This window comes from Macaca nemestrina, chromosome 5 (genome assembly GCF_043159975.1).
Source record: "Macaca nemestrina isolate mMacNem1 chromosome 5, mMacNem.hap1, whole genome shotgun sequence".
Classification (NCBI taxonomy): domain Eukaryota; kingdom Metazoa; phylum Chordata; class Mammalia; order Primates; family Cercopithecidae; genus Macaca; species Macaca nemestrina.
The window spans coordinates 136,469,398-136,484,415 of record NC_092129.1 but is presented as its reverse complement, the minus strand read 5'-3'; the positions used below and the strand labels follow the sequence as shown (position 1 = coordinate 136,484,415).

At 39.0% G+C, this 15,018-nt stretch overlaps 1 pseudogene; it reads left to right on the top strand.

Annotated features, from left to right (window-relative positions):
• LOC139363397 (actin, cytoplasmic 1-like) overlaps window positions 1-15,018 on the top strand; it is a 34,585-nt pseudogene that overhangs the window by 6,102 nt on the left and 13,465 nt on the right.

Sequence of the window (15,018 nt, the reverse complement as noted above, 5' to 3'; positions counted from 1 at the left end):
TCTATTTTACACTCGTATTGTGCTTGCTAGTTTTTGAAATCCATTTTGAAGACAGTCAACAGCATTACTGAGTTCATTTCTCATGGACACGCACTATGCTCAGTGAGAATTAGTGGCTTAACCAAAGCTGCATATCTAAACATTTGAAATCAGGGAGAAATAGAATAAGTTCTACAAGAGAGGAACAAACAAAAGTGTTATAGAAATGCATGGGACAGAGAAATTAGCTCTGACTGAAGAAGACATGGGTATTCCACCACAAAGGTGGGAATGGAGAGTCTGATGTTGAAGCAGAGCCTTGGAAGATGGTGGGATTTCAACGAAGTAGATGAAACAGAGAAGACTGTAAGAACGTGTACCTGGTGAGAGGGCCCAGGCGTGCTTGTGGAGGGCCTAGGAAAACTGAGGAATTTGGCGTCAGTCCTGTGGGCAGTGGGGGGCAGTTGAAGGTTCTTGAGGAGGGGCATGACATGACCAAAGCCATGAAGATAATTTCTGAACCACAAGTGGTGCGAGGTAGCACAGTAGTTTAGCACCTTGCATTTATTTAATATCAATGTGTAATTGATATTGAAATTAACATTGCTTCTTTGACTATCTCCTTTGGTAGGAACTACCATTGTCATACCATACCCGGGCTAACCCATTCTTATGACCTTTCTACTGAAAAATGCAAAGTACCTTGGCTTTTTGTTTAGTGCATATCGAGAGGCAGAGAGCATTTCTCCTCTTGTTTCTTCTTGGCAACATCCATTAGCCTATTCCTAATGCACTGTGTGGCATAGCTTATTAGGTTGTGTTTTTGGTGTTACCCCAATTTTGGGATATGAACCTGTCATTAAAACACAGCCCTGTGAGTCAGAAAAAATAGACATGTTAGTGTGAATGGATGTATACTTTCTGGTCATTTAGAGAGGTGACATCATTGTCATATGCTCTAAGTTTGTTTGCACTATTTTGTTAATCACAAAGTGAATAGTGAAGGGGATGGTGTGCAAGACAAGGGAAAAAGATGGAGGGGCATTTCAAAACTTGCCAGAGTGTGTAGTATAATTTCATTGAAAAAAATATGATAACAAATCAACTCCACTAAGCAACTGTATGTAGGAGTAGGAAGAGTAGAAAAGAGATGGGTGTCAGAGAGACAATTGCAAAGCTAGAAAAATGGTCTGTCTGTATGGGTGGTGAAGGTATTATAGTATGAAATGGAGTAAATAACAATGTTGCTAGAATTATAATAACAATGCTTATTATAATAACAATACTTATGAATTAATTAATTAATAACTATTAATTAACCAAATAGCAGACACTGTGCCGAGCGACACATACTCCTTATATCACTTAGTTCTTATTATAACCCTGTGAAATGCAAATGAGTCTTTTCCTATGCCAGCTCAGGAAAGAAAATCCCAGAGAGATTAACTCACTGAAGATCACTCAACTAGTAAAAAGCAGAACTAGACTGCTCATTAACCTCAGTAAGACCCAAAGGGGGGACACAAGAGAGACATTCTGGGGACAAGCTTGATCTTCAGACTGACACAAACTTAGGTCCATAGAAACCATGCCCTGGGGGTTACTGACAAGTAGTCTGTGAACTTCACATCAGAGTCAGGGATTCCAGATTTCTCCAGGAGGTCCTCAATGGTGGAATCAGAACAGTGGAGGGCACAGTAGAGGAGTAACTAAGCCCAGTTTTGGATCCATGAAGGGAAGATTTAGTATTTTGCCAGCCAGTGGAATAACTCATTTCTGTTATCAGGGTATGTGGGGATAGGGAGCTCTCACAGCCTCTTCCTTCAACAGTCAGTAAACAGAAATGGTGTGAGAGAGACAAGCAAACAAGACTGGAGTTGCCATCCAGAGATGGGCACCCCCGTGGTGGACATAGACCTTGGAATTAAAATGACCTTGGTTGAGGATGGCTACTCAGTATTGAAATAAAAGGTAGAAAGGTTCATGAGTAGGGATTTGAAAACCTGGAAGGGTGGTTTATAGGAGGAAGCATGGGCGTCAATAGTCAAGGCAGCACAATCGTGACAGAACTGAGAGTGAGAGCCCTGGACTGCCTAAGTGAGGATCAGTCAATTCCACACTATTTAAAACTAAGGTAAGTAGCTGCTGTGATCCTAGCCCTGTAATGGGAATGGAGAAAGCTGGATACAGGGAGGCGTAAGATATACTTGCTGACTCCAAAGGGATGGAAACACTGCTTAGAGAGATGACATAAATGCACATGAAATCATTACAAATGGAACAAACTTGTATTTAATCAAACACTAAATTGATGCTTTATGAAGGTCTCATTTTTGTTTGGGGGAGGAGTTATTCTCTCAATGTCTGAATGCTCAATAACATTCTGCCTTCCCAGTTCGCCCTGTTTTCACTTCCCTTTAAGCTGCTATGGGCTCTTTTCTTTTAGGAGATTCCACTACTAATGAATGCTTTGAAGAAATAGTATTAGTTTAGAGCGGAACAATGGTGGTCACAGGACTGTCTTGGGAGGGGTTTTGGGCTAGCTCCCATAATCTTCTTTATCACTTGTATAAAATCTCTGTATAGAGCTTTGGGCAGAACTTTGAGCAGCACACTTGATTGTCCACTTTGTATGGAAGGAAAAGTGACCTTAGGTAGAAATAGGTAGTGGTGAATGATTTGGCTAGTTTGTTCAGGGCCTGAAAGGACCAGAATGGGAAGAGTGAGGACAAGGAAGCAGGGGAAAGAGATATGTGGGCCCTATAGATGGTGGGCATCAGTATGCAGATCTGTCTGTCTTGTGGTGATGCTCAGCAAGCCTCTGTTGCAGAAGGGGATCTCAACCATCAGGTGGACAAGATGAGTAAACCTGTGGATGTCAGCCAACATTTCTTCCTGGTTATTGCAGTACCAGTGCAAGTTGGCATTCAATGGTGGCAGGAATAGAAGTATGCAAACACCTAACAGAATGGGATTCAGTTCACAAAGAGCTTATCTAGCCAGTGCTGAATGTCAGCCTCAGAGACTGATGCTAACCCCTCAGTTGAGGAAAACAGCAGCAATTTGTCCTTACCAGAGGTTACATCTACACCAAATATGAATCAACACTTCAGCATGCCTGATCTATCAATATGGGTTCTCACAACATTTCCTCAGATAAGGGACCAATTTTGCTGCAAAGGACATAGAGCAATGATTACAGGATTCACTGGTTCCACCATATATCCCATCACCCAGAAGCAGCTGGCTAGCTGAATGATGCAGTGGACTTAAAGGCTCAGTTAAGTGGCCCTCTCCGAGAACACAATCTGAAGGTTAGAGCATGGTCCTCAGTTTGGGGGTATATGCATTGAAATAAGGACTGATATATGGTGCTCTGTCCTTAATGGCTAGAAAACACAGGTCTGGTAACCAAGGAAATAGGAGTGATCCCTACATGATCATCCCCAGTGACCTATTTGTGAAATTTGTTCTTCCTATCTTCTAACCTTAGGCTCTGTTAGGTTAGAGAACATCGTTCCCAGTAAGGACTATGTCTCCACCAGCGAAGTGAGGATTCTACTGAATTTGAAGCTGGGTCTACCACCTGGCCACCTTGGACTCCTCATGCCAGTGGATCAGAAGGGAGTTATAGTAATGTTGGGGTAAGTAACTTGCTTTTCTTGAGGGGAGAGGGTTGATACTACATAATGGGAACAGGGAGGAATATGCTTACTTGTATATCTTCTATCTCTTTATTCTTCTGATTGCTGAGAGATTGCCTCTTTGTCTGATTTTCTAATTCACAAATTTATTCTTTAGCTATTCCTTCCTTTCTTTATCCCATCTTTGGTGTAGTTTTTCAGTTATTATACCTCGTATATTTTCATTTTTAATGATTTTTTATTCTTATTATTACTAATAGCTTGTTACATCTCTTTAAGTATATTTATCATGTTTACATAAAATTCTTGTTCTATCTCTTTTAACACTTTTGTTTCAAATGGTATATCTTAAAGATTTTTGGATCTTTTGAGGTAGTTTTAAATTGCACTATTATTTTTGATTTTTAATTTAGGTTTCTCTTTAAATGTTTTAATAAATAGAGTGGAAGGACCGAAGGCCAGGTCCTAGCCTAGGCTAAGTTATCCTGATACATTTAAGGGTAAGTGAGGGTCTAATGCCTGAGGGCAGATGCTTATTCCTATAGACTATCTTTCAAGGTTCTCAAACTCCTATCCACAGATCTTTCCGCCATTTAACATTAGTTCTTGTGTGTGGTGTGAAATAGAGTTTAAGTGCAGATAGGAGTCTAAGTTTAAAAAAAAATTTTTTTATGGATAGCCAATTGTTCGGTACCATTTGTTAAAAGGTATTTTCTTTGCTTTAAATTGCTTTGGTTCCTTTATCATAAACAATTTGCTTTATAAGCATGGATCTATTTCCGGCCTCTCAATTCTAGCTCATTGACCTGTTTGTCTATCTTCTTGTCATTACTACACTGTCTTGATTACCAAAGCTTTGTAATAAGTCTTGAGGTGAGGTAGTGTGAGTTCTCCAACATTGCTCTTTCTCAAAATTGTTTTGACTATTCTAGGTCCTTTGTCTTTTCATATAAATGTTAAAATCAGCTTTTCTATGATCCTTTTTCTATTCTTTTTCTATAAAAATGCTGGTCTGGCATGTGATTGGGTTGACAGCAGATCTACATACCAATTTAGGGAGAACATTCAAGCTTATAATATTAAGTATTCTGGTGCATGAACATGGGAAATGTCTCCAGTTTTCAAAATGAGCAAATTGAGGTTTAGAAAGCCTAAATGACTTGATAGGGTTATAGACCTGAAGGCAGCAGAAGCTTTTTAAATCTGTTTACAATTAATTGACTCACCAGAATGGCCTACACTCTTCTTTTCCTCTGCAAATCACATTAACTGCTACCCCATGGCATTGTAAACTTTTTTTGGCTAATCTATTTCTGTCTAACACGTCTGCTTCTGCCAGATACATTTTAGACTTATCTAGAGTCAGTTGTGTTTTTTCTAGTATCTAGTTTTTGAAATAGAGTTTGTTGTTAGAATTAAATAATTTAAATAGTACACATTATAACCTAGCAATTCCATTTTTAAAAAATTTGTCCTGTCAGAGATGCACAAAATGATTTTGATATGACAATATTTATCATAGTCTTAAAATTAATACTCCCCAGTAGGAAACAGTCTAAGTGTCTCATAAAAGGAAATGATTACGAACATTTGGTATTTTTATATGATGGCTACTATTCAGCCATTATAAACCACATATTCAAAGAATGTTTAATAATATGTGGGAATTCCTATATAAAATATTTGAAGAGAAAAGCAGGATATAAAGCTATACAGCTGCTTTTTGACTTAAAGTGAGGTTACATCCTGATAAACCCATCATAAGTTGAAAATATCGTAAGAGGAAAATGGATTTAATACACCTAGCCTACCCTACTTTAAATGTGCTCAGAACATTTATACTAGCCTATGATATAAATGATTAGTTGGGCAAAATCATCTCTCAAATACTGTTTTTAGTAAGGTAACAAATATCTCACGCAATTTGTTGAATACTGTACTGAAAATGAAAAACAGTGTTTGTATGGGTACTTGAAGTATGGTTTCTTCTGAATGCGTTTCACTTCTGTAACATCATAAAATCAAAAAAAAGTAAGTCAAGGGCCATCTGTACATGTATAGAAGAATCCTGGTATTTACAGTATTCCTGAATTTGCTACTCTTGCCTGTGTAGCATCCTGTGATCTTTCTTGTTATTTCAGGGGCATATTTCCACAGTCACTTCAATTCTCTGTGTAAGAGACACATATGACAAAGATGGCATACACACAAACACTGACTTTATACTCCTCCGCCCCCAGTGACTTTGTCACAAGGCAATTCTGTTGTAATTGAACCAGGGTGGGGGGTGTGATGGGGGACTGGTGTAAGTCCTGGAATCCAAAGGCACAAAGGCGTGAGAACCAGGAACTTCAATGTCCAAGGGCAGGAGGAGATGAATGTCTCAGTTCATAAAGACTGGAAAGAGGAAAATTGGTCTTTCTCTGCCTTATGTTCTATTTGAGCCCTCATTGGATTGGAGACTAAGTTTCTATACTTAGTCTAACAATTCAAAATGCTAATCTCTTCTAGAGATACTCTTACAGGCACACCCAGAAATAATGTTTCAGCAGCTACCTGGGCATCCCTTAGCCCAGTCAAGTTGACACATAAAATTAACCACCACACCCATAAAGTGCCTTCAGATCTCTGACCTCATCCTATGCCTTTTAGATGCTATTCTCTCTCCTTCCTACCATAGTTTTGATTCTGCTATGTAGTTTGTGAAAAACAATTTTCTTAATTCCCATGATTAAGGCCATTTCATGGCATTTAATTTCCCCTATGGGATCTTACCATCATTGGGTAGAACATCCAGTGTGATGTGTTTCGTACTGCAGAGCTGGCCATATAGATTTCTGTTTTTACAAGTGATGCTAGATAAATCCTGTGGCATTTTAGATAACAGCTGTATGACCCTATTGTTCACACTCAAATGATGAATTATCTTCCCCGATACAACAATGAGAAAATATCCCCCAAAATAAGCAGGACCAACTTTATCTCAGGATTCTCATATCTCCTATTCATTTGTTCATAATTTCCCAGAGAAATTAGATGTATTATTTCAATGCTTATAATATCAGAATTAGAAAGATAAAGAATCTATGCTTAGAGGAAGGTAAAAATGAAATTGGGGCATAAGTAATGCTCACACATGAAAAGAGGTGAGTTATTCAGTACAGTCACTGGCTCGATAAGATAGAAGAAACCTCATGGGTACTATCTGATAAGGACTAAGTAAAGAAACTGGCAAAGATGATTGTGAACGTTTGAATGGGACATGGTGTGGGGTAAGTGGATTTGATGCTGTATTTTCCCTACTCCTTTAGCTCTTAGGTTGTGCAAATGTCTGTTATAAAGAGAAGTATAACTACAGTATAAATTCACCAAGGAGCTATGTGGAATCCCGAAAGTGACCTGGATGTGATCCTCCGACTACATTCCATTCCTCTTCCTCCATACTGGCAGTATTCCAGGACCTGAAAAACATGACTTGCTGTGGAACTTGGCAAAATCCCCCTGGAGGAAGCTACTAGTCATTGATTTAAAGTGGACAGAAAGTCTGCTTCAAACACTTGTTTAAGCAGTTTCCCTCTTATTAATTTATTTAGTTCTTACAATGATCCAGTGAAGTGGGTATCATCATCCATCTCATTTTATGTATGAAGAAACTGGCCTAGAGGTATTAAACTATTAACAGATATAAATTCTAATCTAGAAATTCCATTTAAAAAAATTTATTCTGTCAGAGAGGGGAACAAAGATTTTAGTATGATAATATTGATTATTGTCTTATTACTAATACTCTCCATTGAGAAACAACCTAAGTGTCTCAAAAAAAAAAAAAAAAGAAATTAGTAAGAACATTTGGTATTTTTATATGATGGCTACTATTCAGCCATTATAACTTGCCTAGTTCACACAGCTAAAAGCTGTCAGAGCTGGGGTTTGAACCTAGGAATTTCTTTTTTGTAAAGTCCACACTTTTAGCTATAGCCTGTCTCCAATTATATGAGATATATCATATGATGCTAATAGCACAAAGGAAAAGTTTAAAGAAATTTATTAGCTTGCATTTTATCTGTCTATTTACAGTTGCAATGTTTTCTTCTTTCTTGAAATGACTAGTTCTCAATTTAGCAATATCCTGGGGATGAATTTAGGAATCCCATAATCCCATTGCCACGTATTTTACTTGGACTTACTACTTACAGCAAAAGACTAAAAATACAATAGGGCAAGATACATTATTCTCTGTTGTTAAGCCATGTAGTCCAGTGAAAAGAAAATCAAGAAATATAACCTTAATTCCTTCTATAACATTTTCCCTCATTCCTGAGCAAGCGTGGTGCTTCCAGAAAAGCAATTATATTTGCAGCTATAGGTGAAGTAACCTAGGAGAGAAATTTAGTCTGGATGCTTCCTTGTGATGCTTTGCCTGACTATTTCCTTCAAAGTTTTAGGAACCAAACTCCGGAGTCCCTTCCTCCAGGAAACCCCTTGCTCCCTCAGCTCTGCCTGATTATGTGCCACTCCTCCACACTCCCAGAGTGCTTTGCACTCTTCCGTCATTGCACTTGTACTGTAATTGTTGGTTTATATGCCGAGGAACTGAGACTGAGCCTGGTGAACTGTGCATGCCCAAGAAAGTTTACTAAATGAATGGATGAGTGACTGAGGGAATGAAGAGGACAGGAGGATGGAGAGATCCAGAGTTAAATTACCATGTTTGGTTTTAAACTTTGGTGTCTTCTGAGGACAAGGACTATGCTTCATTCATAGCACCAGGCTTGGCACATTAGCCTTGTTCACTGTTCTAGGATGACTATTGTTTAATATGCAAGGATGAAACTGTCACTATGTTAGATAAGGTGTATATATGAATGGTTTGCCTCAGGTGGCAGCTATGCCTTCCCAACAGCTTTTCTACCAACTCTTTTTATTCTTAGTAAAAATATCTGAAATGTTTCCAGGATGAGAGGTTGACATGTTTGACAGAATGAATTTTGGAAAGAACAACTTATGTCTGGATAATAATGAATAGCCCAGTTCATCTTGTATTAAGTCCAGGTGGAGAAGTAGTGAGAGGAGAAATTAAAAAGACAGTTGTGGAATGCTCTAATAGCCAGTCAGGCTGACTAATTTGTATTTTGTCCTGGAGACAAAAAGGAACCAAACAAAGCTGTTGAGTTATAAAATAACAAGAGCACATATTTACTATAAGAGAGATTTTTTAAAAAGACACTTAAATGAGTTTGTTATCTGTTTGAAATGTATCTTAAGGTGCTGGATTTGGTAACTCTATTGGTAACCACTTTATTTTACCTTAAGAAATGTCTCAGTGCTTGGCATATTGTAGGAACTCAATAAATATGAGTGCATGAATGACATCAGAAAATTACCTACTGCAATAAATAAATAAACAAATTCACCACCAAATATGGTGGCCTGCACCTGTAGTCCCAGTTACTTGAGAGGCTGAGGTGAGAGGATTACTTGAGCCCAGGAATTGAAACCCAGCCTGGACAACATAGCGAGACCCCCATGTCAAATGAAACAAAACAAAACAAAACAATTTTTAATAAGCCTGTTGCTATAAAAAAAAAATCAGAGGAATAATGTTAATGTGTTTTTGACCAAAAAGATAGAGTAAGTAGGAAATGTAAGCTCAGTTTGATAAGCTGAAGATGAATCTGATCAGTGATATATCAAGCCAGGAAAGGAAGGACAGTATAGGGGAACAGTCAGCGAACGTTTTCTGTTAGAGCCAAATAGTAAATAATAAGCTATGCAGACCACATACTGTCTCTATTGCATATTCTTGTCTGTTTTTTCTTTTTCCTCACAACTCTTTGAAAATGTAAAAACATTCTTAGCCCAAAGACTGTATAAACACAGGCTTCATGCCAGATTTTGCCCAGGACCTCTGCTCTAGGACTTTGGGCCACTAATAAACCTTTTCTTGATTCTTCCCCACCCTTTTTGTGTATATAATGATTAATCTCTTTTTTATGGGTCATAGTAGATTTCAAATTTTGATAGGAACCCTTTAATTGTACTAAAAGTCAACATTAGTAACCTTATGAAAATATAATAAATAAATTAGTTAACCTCAGAGACAGCATCCCTCCCAAATAGGAAGCAAAGAAGCAAGAGAAATGTGGGTCTTTTAATGGTCCTCATAAAGGAGGAGGAGAAAGAGACAGAGAAGATACGAAAACAGAAAGGGCAGCATTTTACAGATGAAAACCAAGTTAACCCAGTGCTACTTATTAAAAGCTCCCAAGTGTTTAAAAAGAAAATAGGGAATTAATTGTCTTGGCTGAATTTTGAACTGGAAATAAATACTCTTTCTTCTCATCCCATCCAAACAATCCCATTTCATAGAATCATGGAATATATTTTCACAGGATGCTGTTTTATAATAAGGTATTTTAAACTTATTTTATAAATCAGCTCTGAACAAAACTGTATAAGTTTGCCCCAAATCAATTCCAGTTTCACAACTTATTTCATAAAAATAGTGGACAGAAAAGAGCAACCTATCCCTTGTCATACATTTTAATAGACAGTGGGTTCACTGACCTCAACTTTTTAGAAAATGCTGTGGGCAACAGAGAGGGTATTTTGGTCGGTGACCTTGATATTCCTCCTTGGATTGGCTGTTCAAAGAAAATAAATATAGAACTCAGATGTATTGTGGAGCTGGTCCCTTCCTTTCCTCCCATTTTGAAAATGCTGAATATATATTCTTGAGTTGGTTGACCCTTCAGGATGGTGTTGATACCCCGGAGTTTCTCTGGCCTAAAGACAGAAACAAATGAGGACTAATATGGTGGGATGCTTTAGAAGAAGCCCCCAAACAACGAATCTCTGCGGAGAGAGGTGATAGTGCTGCTGAGGGAATTTGAATTTCAAGCCCCTCCCTGGATTATTTTCTCAGTTTGAAACATTTAGAGAGGAGTGCAAACAAAATTTCTGAAAGCAAACAGCCCGAAGAACAGATTGATTATCACAAGGAATGTGGAAAAAGAGAGTGGAGGAGAAATAGAGAAAAAATATCTCCTGCTTAGAGCACTCTCCATTCTAAACTCGTTTGTTATAGAGGTTGGTGATTTTAGCTTTTCTTTTCAGTGAATGGCTCAAGTGCAGCTGTTTGTATAAATACACGGATGACCCAGGTGGTTAAGAGATAAACCATAAAGAAGTTCAAAGCTTGCATTGGAAATTTTCAAGACGCAATAGTGAGATATAGCAATTTTGCATATCCTTGGTTTTTTTTTGTTTTGTTTTGTTTTCCTTTTTGAGACTGAGTCTTGCCCTGTTGCCCAGGCTGGAGTGCAATGGTGTGATCTCAGCTCACTGCAATCTCTGCCTCCTGGGTTTAAGCGATTCTCCTGCCTCAGCCTCCAGAGTAGCTGGAATTACAGGCACCCACCACCATGCCTGGCTTATTATTATTATTATTATTATTATTGAGATGGAGTCTCGCTCTGTTGCCTAGCCTGGAGTGCAGTGGTGCGATCTCGGCTCACTGCAACCCCTGCCTCCTGGGTTCAAGTGATTCTCCTGCCTCAGCTTTCTGAGTAGCTGGGATTACAGGCGCCTGCCACCACACCCGGCCAATTTTTGTATTTTAGTAGAGATGGCGTTTCACCATGTTGGCCAGGCTGGTCTCGAACTCTTGACCTCAGGTAATCCACCCACCTCTGGCTCCAAAGTGCTGGGATTATAGGCGTGAGCCACTGCGCCTGGCCCTGAATATCCTTTTTATTAGAGAAGTATAGATTCCTGGGAAATATCTGACTTCTCATCTGTCCTTCAAAAACCATTCAAGCATAGATGATTATTGTAAAATGCCCTTAAGCAGTAAGAAGCTATAAAGCTTTATCATAATAGCTTGAGAAAATAACAGAGAATTGCTTTGAGGGTGTGGGAGATATGTCTTGAATAGAAAGGAGAAACCATAAAACAGTAAAGGCAGAAGCTGTGGAAGAGAATGTGAGCGGGAGTCCTTCCTGGCTTGGCTTCTTCCCTGCCCGTCTGGTCCTGTCACCAGCAGCGTCGCAGAGGGGGCCGTGCTTTTCTGTTGCATGTCTTATGCATGCATTTAAAATTGCATGGACTAACCGAGCCATAGTAAACCAGGCTGAGACTTGGCTAAAGTCATATAGTCCAAAGAACTCCATGGAACTAAGAGTGACCTTCCTAGAAGCTATCTAGAGCACAAAAGAGTAGGTTTTAATAGCCATTAGTTCTGAAAAAAGATCCTTTAGGATTCATTAGATATAGGATTTAAATATATTGTAATACTTTGTTCAATTTATCAATATTAACTTATTTAATTCATTTTCTTATTTCATTTACAAATGAGCTAAGTGAAGCACAGAAAAATTCAGTAATGCCCCTGAAGTCACACAGCTGATAAGTGACAGAGCCAGAATTAAAATCCAGGCATTTTGACTATGGAATTCATGCTCTAAACCAGGGCTTCTCAGCCTCGGCATTATTGATGTTTCTGTCTGAACGGTCCTTAGTTGTGGGGCTGTCCTGTGCGCTGCAGGATGTTGACAGCATCCCTGGCCTCTACCCACGAGATACACAGCACCCACCCCTGAGTCTTGACAACCAAAAATGTCTCCAGACATTACTAAATGTTCCCTGGGAGGACAAAAACTGACCCCCTGGTTGAGAATCGCATCTCACTCTGCTGCCTATTCTTGCTCTAGAGCTCCATTTTTTGGGAAACATTTCCTAATCATCCTCCTCTGTCAAGGATGAGTCAAATGCCCCTCTGTGTTTCCATAGCATGTAATACTAATAGTTACTAATATTTACTGAGTTCTTACCATGTTCTAGATGACACTTAGTTTGTCATATGTATTTGCTTGTTTAATCCTCACAAGAAACCTACCTGGTAGGTCTTACTATTACCTATTTCTACAAATGAGAATATGGATTTACCAAAATCAAGTAATCTGGCCCAGGGTCACAGAGCCAGGAGCCCCAAACCAAGATCCACATACAAGTCTGTTGCTTTCCAGCGTGTGTGCTCTGAACCATCTGCTGTCTTCTACTGTCAGTCCCTGGCTATATCCTGACCTCCTCTACTGGTCTGTGAGCTCTTTGAGCGCAGAGACCAGTGTGTCCCTAACACCCACCACACAGCCCAGTAAGTGGCATACTCTCAGCTCCATGTTTCTTAAGCAAGTAAATAGATTAAAACCTAGTAGCCCCAAAGGGGAAGATTGTGTAAAGCACACACAATTTTCCCTCATAAGGGAGGGCTCTCATTCCATTGGCAGGAAATGGAGTGTCCAGGACCTTGATGGGCTCTGATATCAGAATTTTCTGCAGTGGGAAAACCGTAAGAATAATGTGGAATGCGTGTGTTTGAATGTTTTAAAGCATCTCTTTAAAATTCATTTAAATGGCCCGAGAGAGAGAGGACACAATTAAACAGACTGCTCATTCTTTCTAAAAATGAAAAACATACAGATCTTTAGGATTACATAAGCTCATCCTCAAATAATTTAATAAATTACATCATCCCAAATAAAATTTATAAAGCAAATATTATTTAATAAAATGTAACACAGAGGTAATAAAACTTACTAGTGTCTAGAAATGAAACGTTATGTTGACTATTAGAGCCTCAGCACAGGAAAGGGTGTAGAGATGGCTTCTGGGCCTTCAGGACAGGGCTGTTGCCAAATGCCTCATCACACACCAACTCGTTATTCCTCCCCAAGATCCTACCTACCTCTTCCTCAGCTGACAAGTTCGAAGAAAGAACATGCACCTTGGAGCTGTCATTGACTTGAGTCTTGGCTCTGCCACTTACTATATGAGTAATATTAAGCAAATCTCCACCTCAGTGGGTTCGTTTCTTTATCTGTAAAATGGGAAAATTTGCATTATCTTTTTCTTGACTTTTTTTGCTGTGTTTTCGTAAGGTTAAAAAAGAAACATATTAGTTATGTTTTAAAAAATTATTTCCTTCTGCAGAGACTTTAATTCCATTGGCATGGGTGGAAGTGGTTACTGGATAGAATGTTTTTCAGGCAGCTTTATGAGAGCCATCATGGAGCTCTGTGTTCCTTTCTGCGCAGTTCTATTTTTGTGCTTGTCATCAATCCCCCTCCCAGTCACTATCAGCCAGAAAAAGGCATTGCTGGGGAGGGCATGAAACAACCACTTCTGGAGGCATTCATCCAAGGAGGGTTACACTGTGCTCTCTCCTGTCCCCAGCACCCACAGGTCCCAAGACTGAAGGAAATGTGATTGATGGCCTTGAGGGAACAAAGGAACCATGAAGCTTGTGAACGGACGATATCATAGAGACACAGGGAGGGGCAGTCCAGTCTCGCTTGCTTTCATGGCTTAGACCATGTGGTGGTTTATGAGCCAATTGTGTGCAGATGTGCCTTCAGGTTTTTTGTAGTCCACGCTCTTTGGGTAACTTCTTTTGCCACCATTAACTTGATTCTGGAACCATTGCTTTTGCTTGGGCAAGGTCAGTTTTGCTGCACTTAGGAACATTATACTCTCCATTTCTCTTACCCTTCCCTGCTTTCTGCCTCACGTCATTCAGCATGAACTGGGGATCTATTTGAATTTTTAAAAGGGAGGTTTTACAACTTCTTTTCATGTCTAAGTACAGCACTCTGTTTTAGTGGGAGGATCTACAGCAGACTAGGAAATGGGCTAAGAGTCTTTGTGTCTGAAGAGATGGAAAATCAGCTGTATATATTGCTGGAATTATAGAAATTATGTTTCTAATTTCACATATACTGCTGTTATTCTCAATAGAAGTTAAAGAATGTGTTTACCATATTGCTCAACCCTCATTATTAGGACTTTTGGAATCTTAAAAAATTCTCTATATTGTGATTTTTTTCAGAAGATATGGAGAAAGATCTTTCTTTTCTGGGAGATAATGATAAAAGGTATTTGCATTCACACACATGTACATACTCAGACAAAGCCTGCCACACAGTGTGTATCCAGGCCTTGGAATGGAGTCACTTCTCTCCAAGTAAAAATTTTTTCTTCCCAAGAGAACATTCACTGTTACTGTCCTCAACTAGGAGTTGAGAGAGCCAATTTTTCTCCAGTTACCAGGAGACTTGAACAAATTTCCTATTTATTTTCACATCCTGAGACTTAGAACCACCAACCTCTAGAGAAAGGAAAGAAGAGAACATTGTGAAAAACTGTGTCACAAGGATTAACTGCCAGGCAAAGGTTTACTGGCTCTTATTTCTTCCAATCTTATCGGAGAATTAGCAATCCAGACAAAGTCTAGGAATGCACCTGGGTTTTGTTAGTAGTTTTCATTCTGTGGGTTGTGACTGGTTAGCAAGTATTGAAGTCTACTTAGCCTGACTCACTTTGGTCACGTGACTTCTCT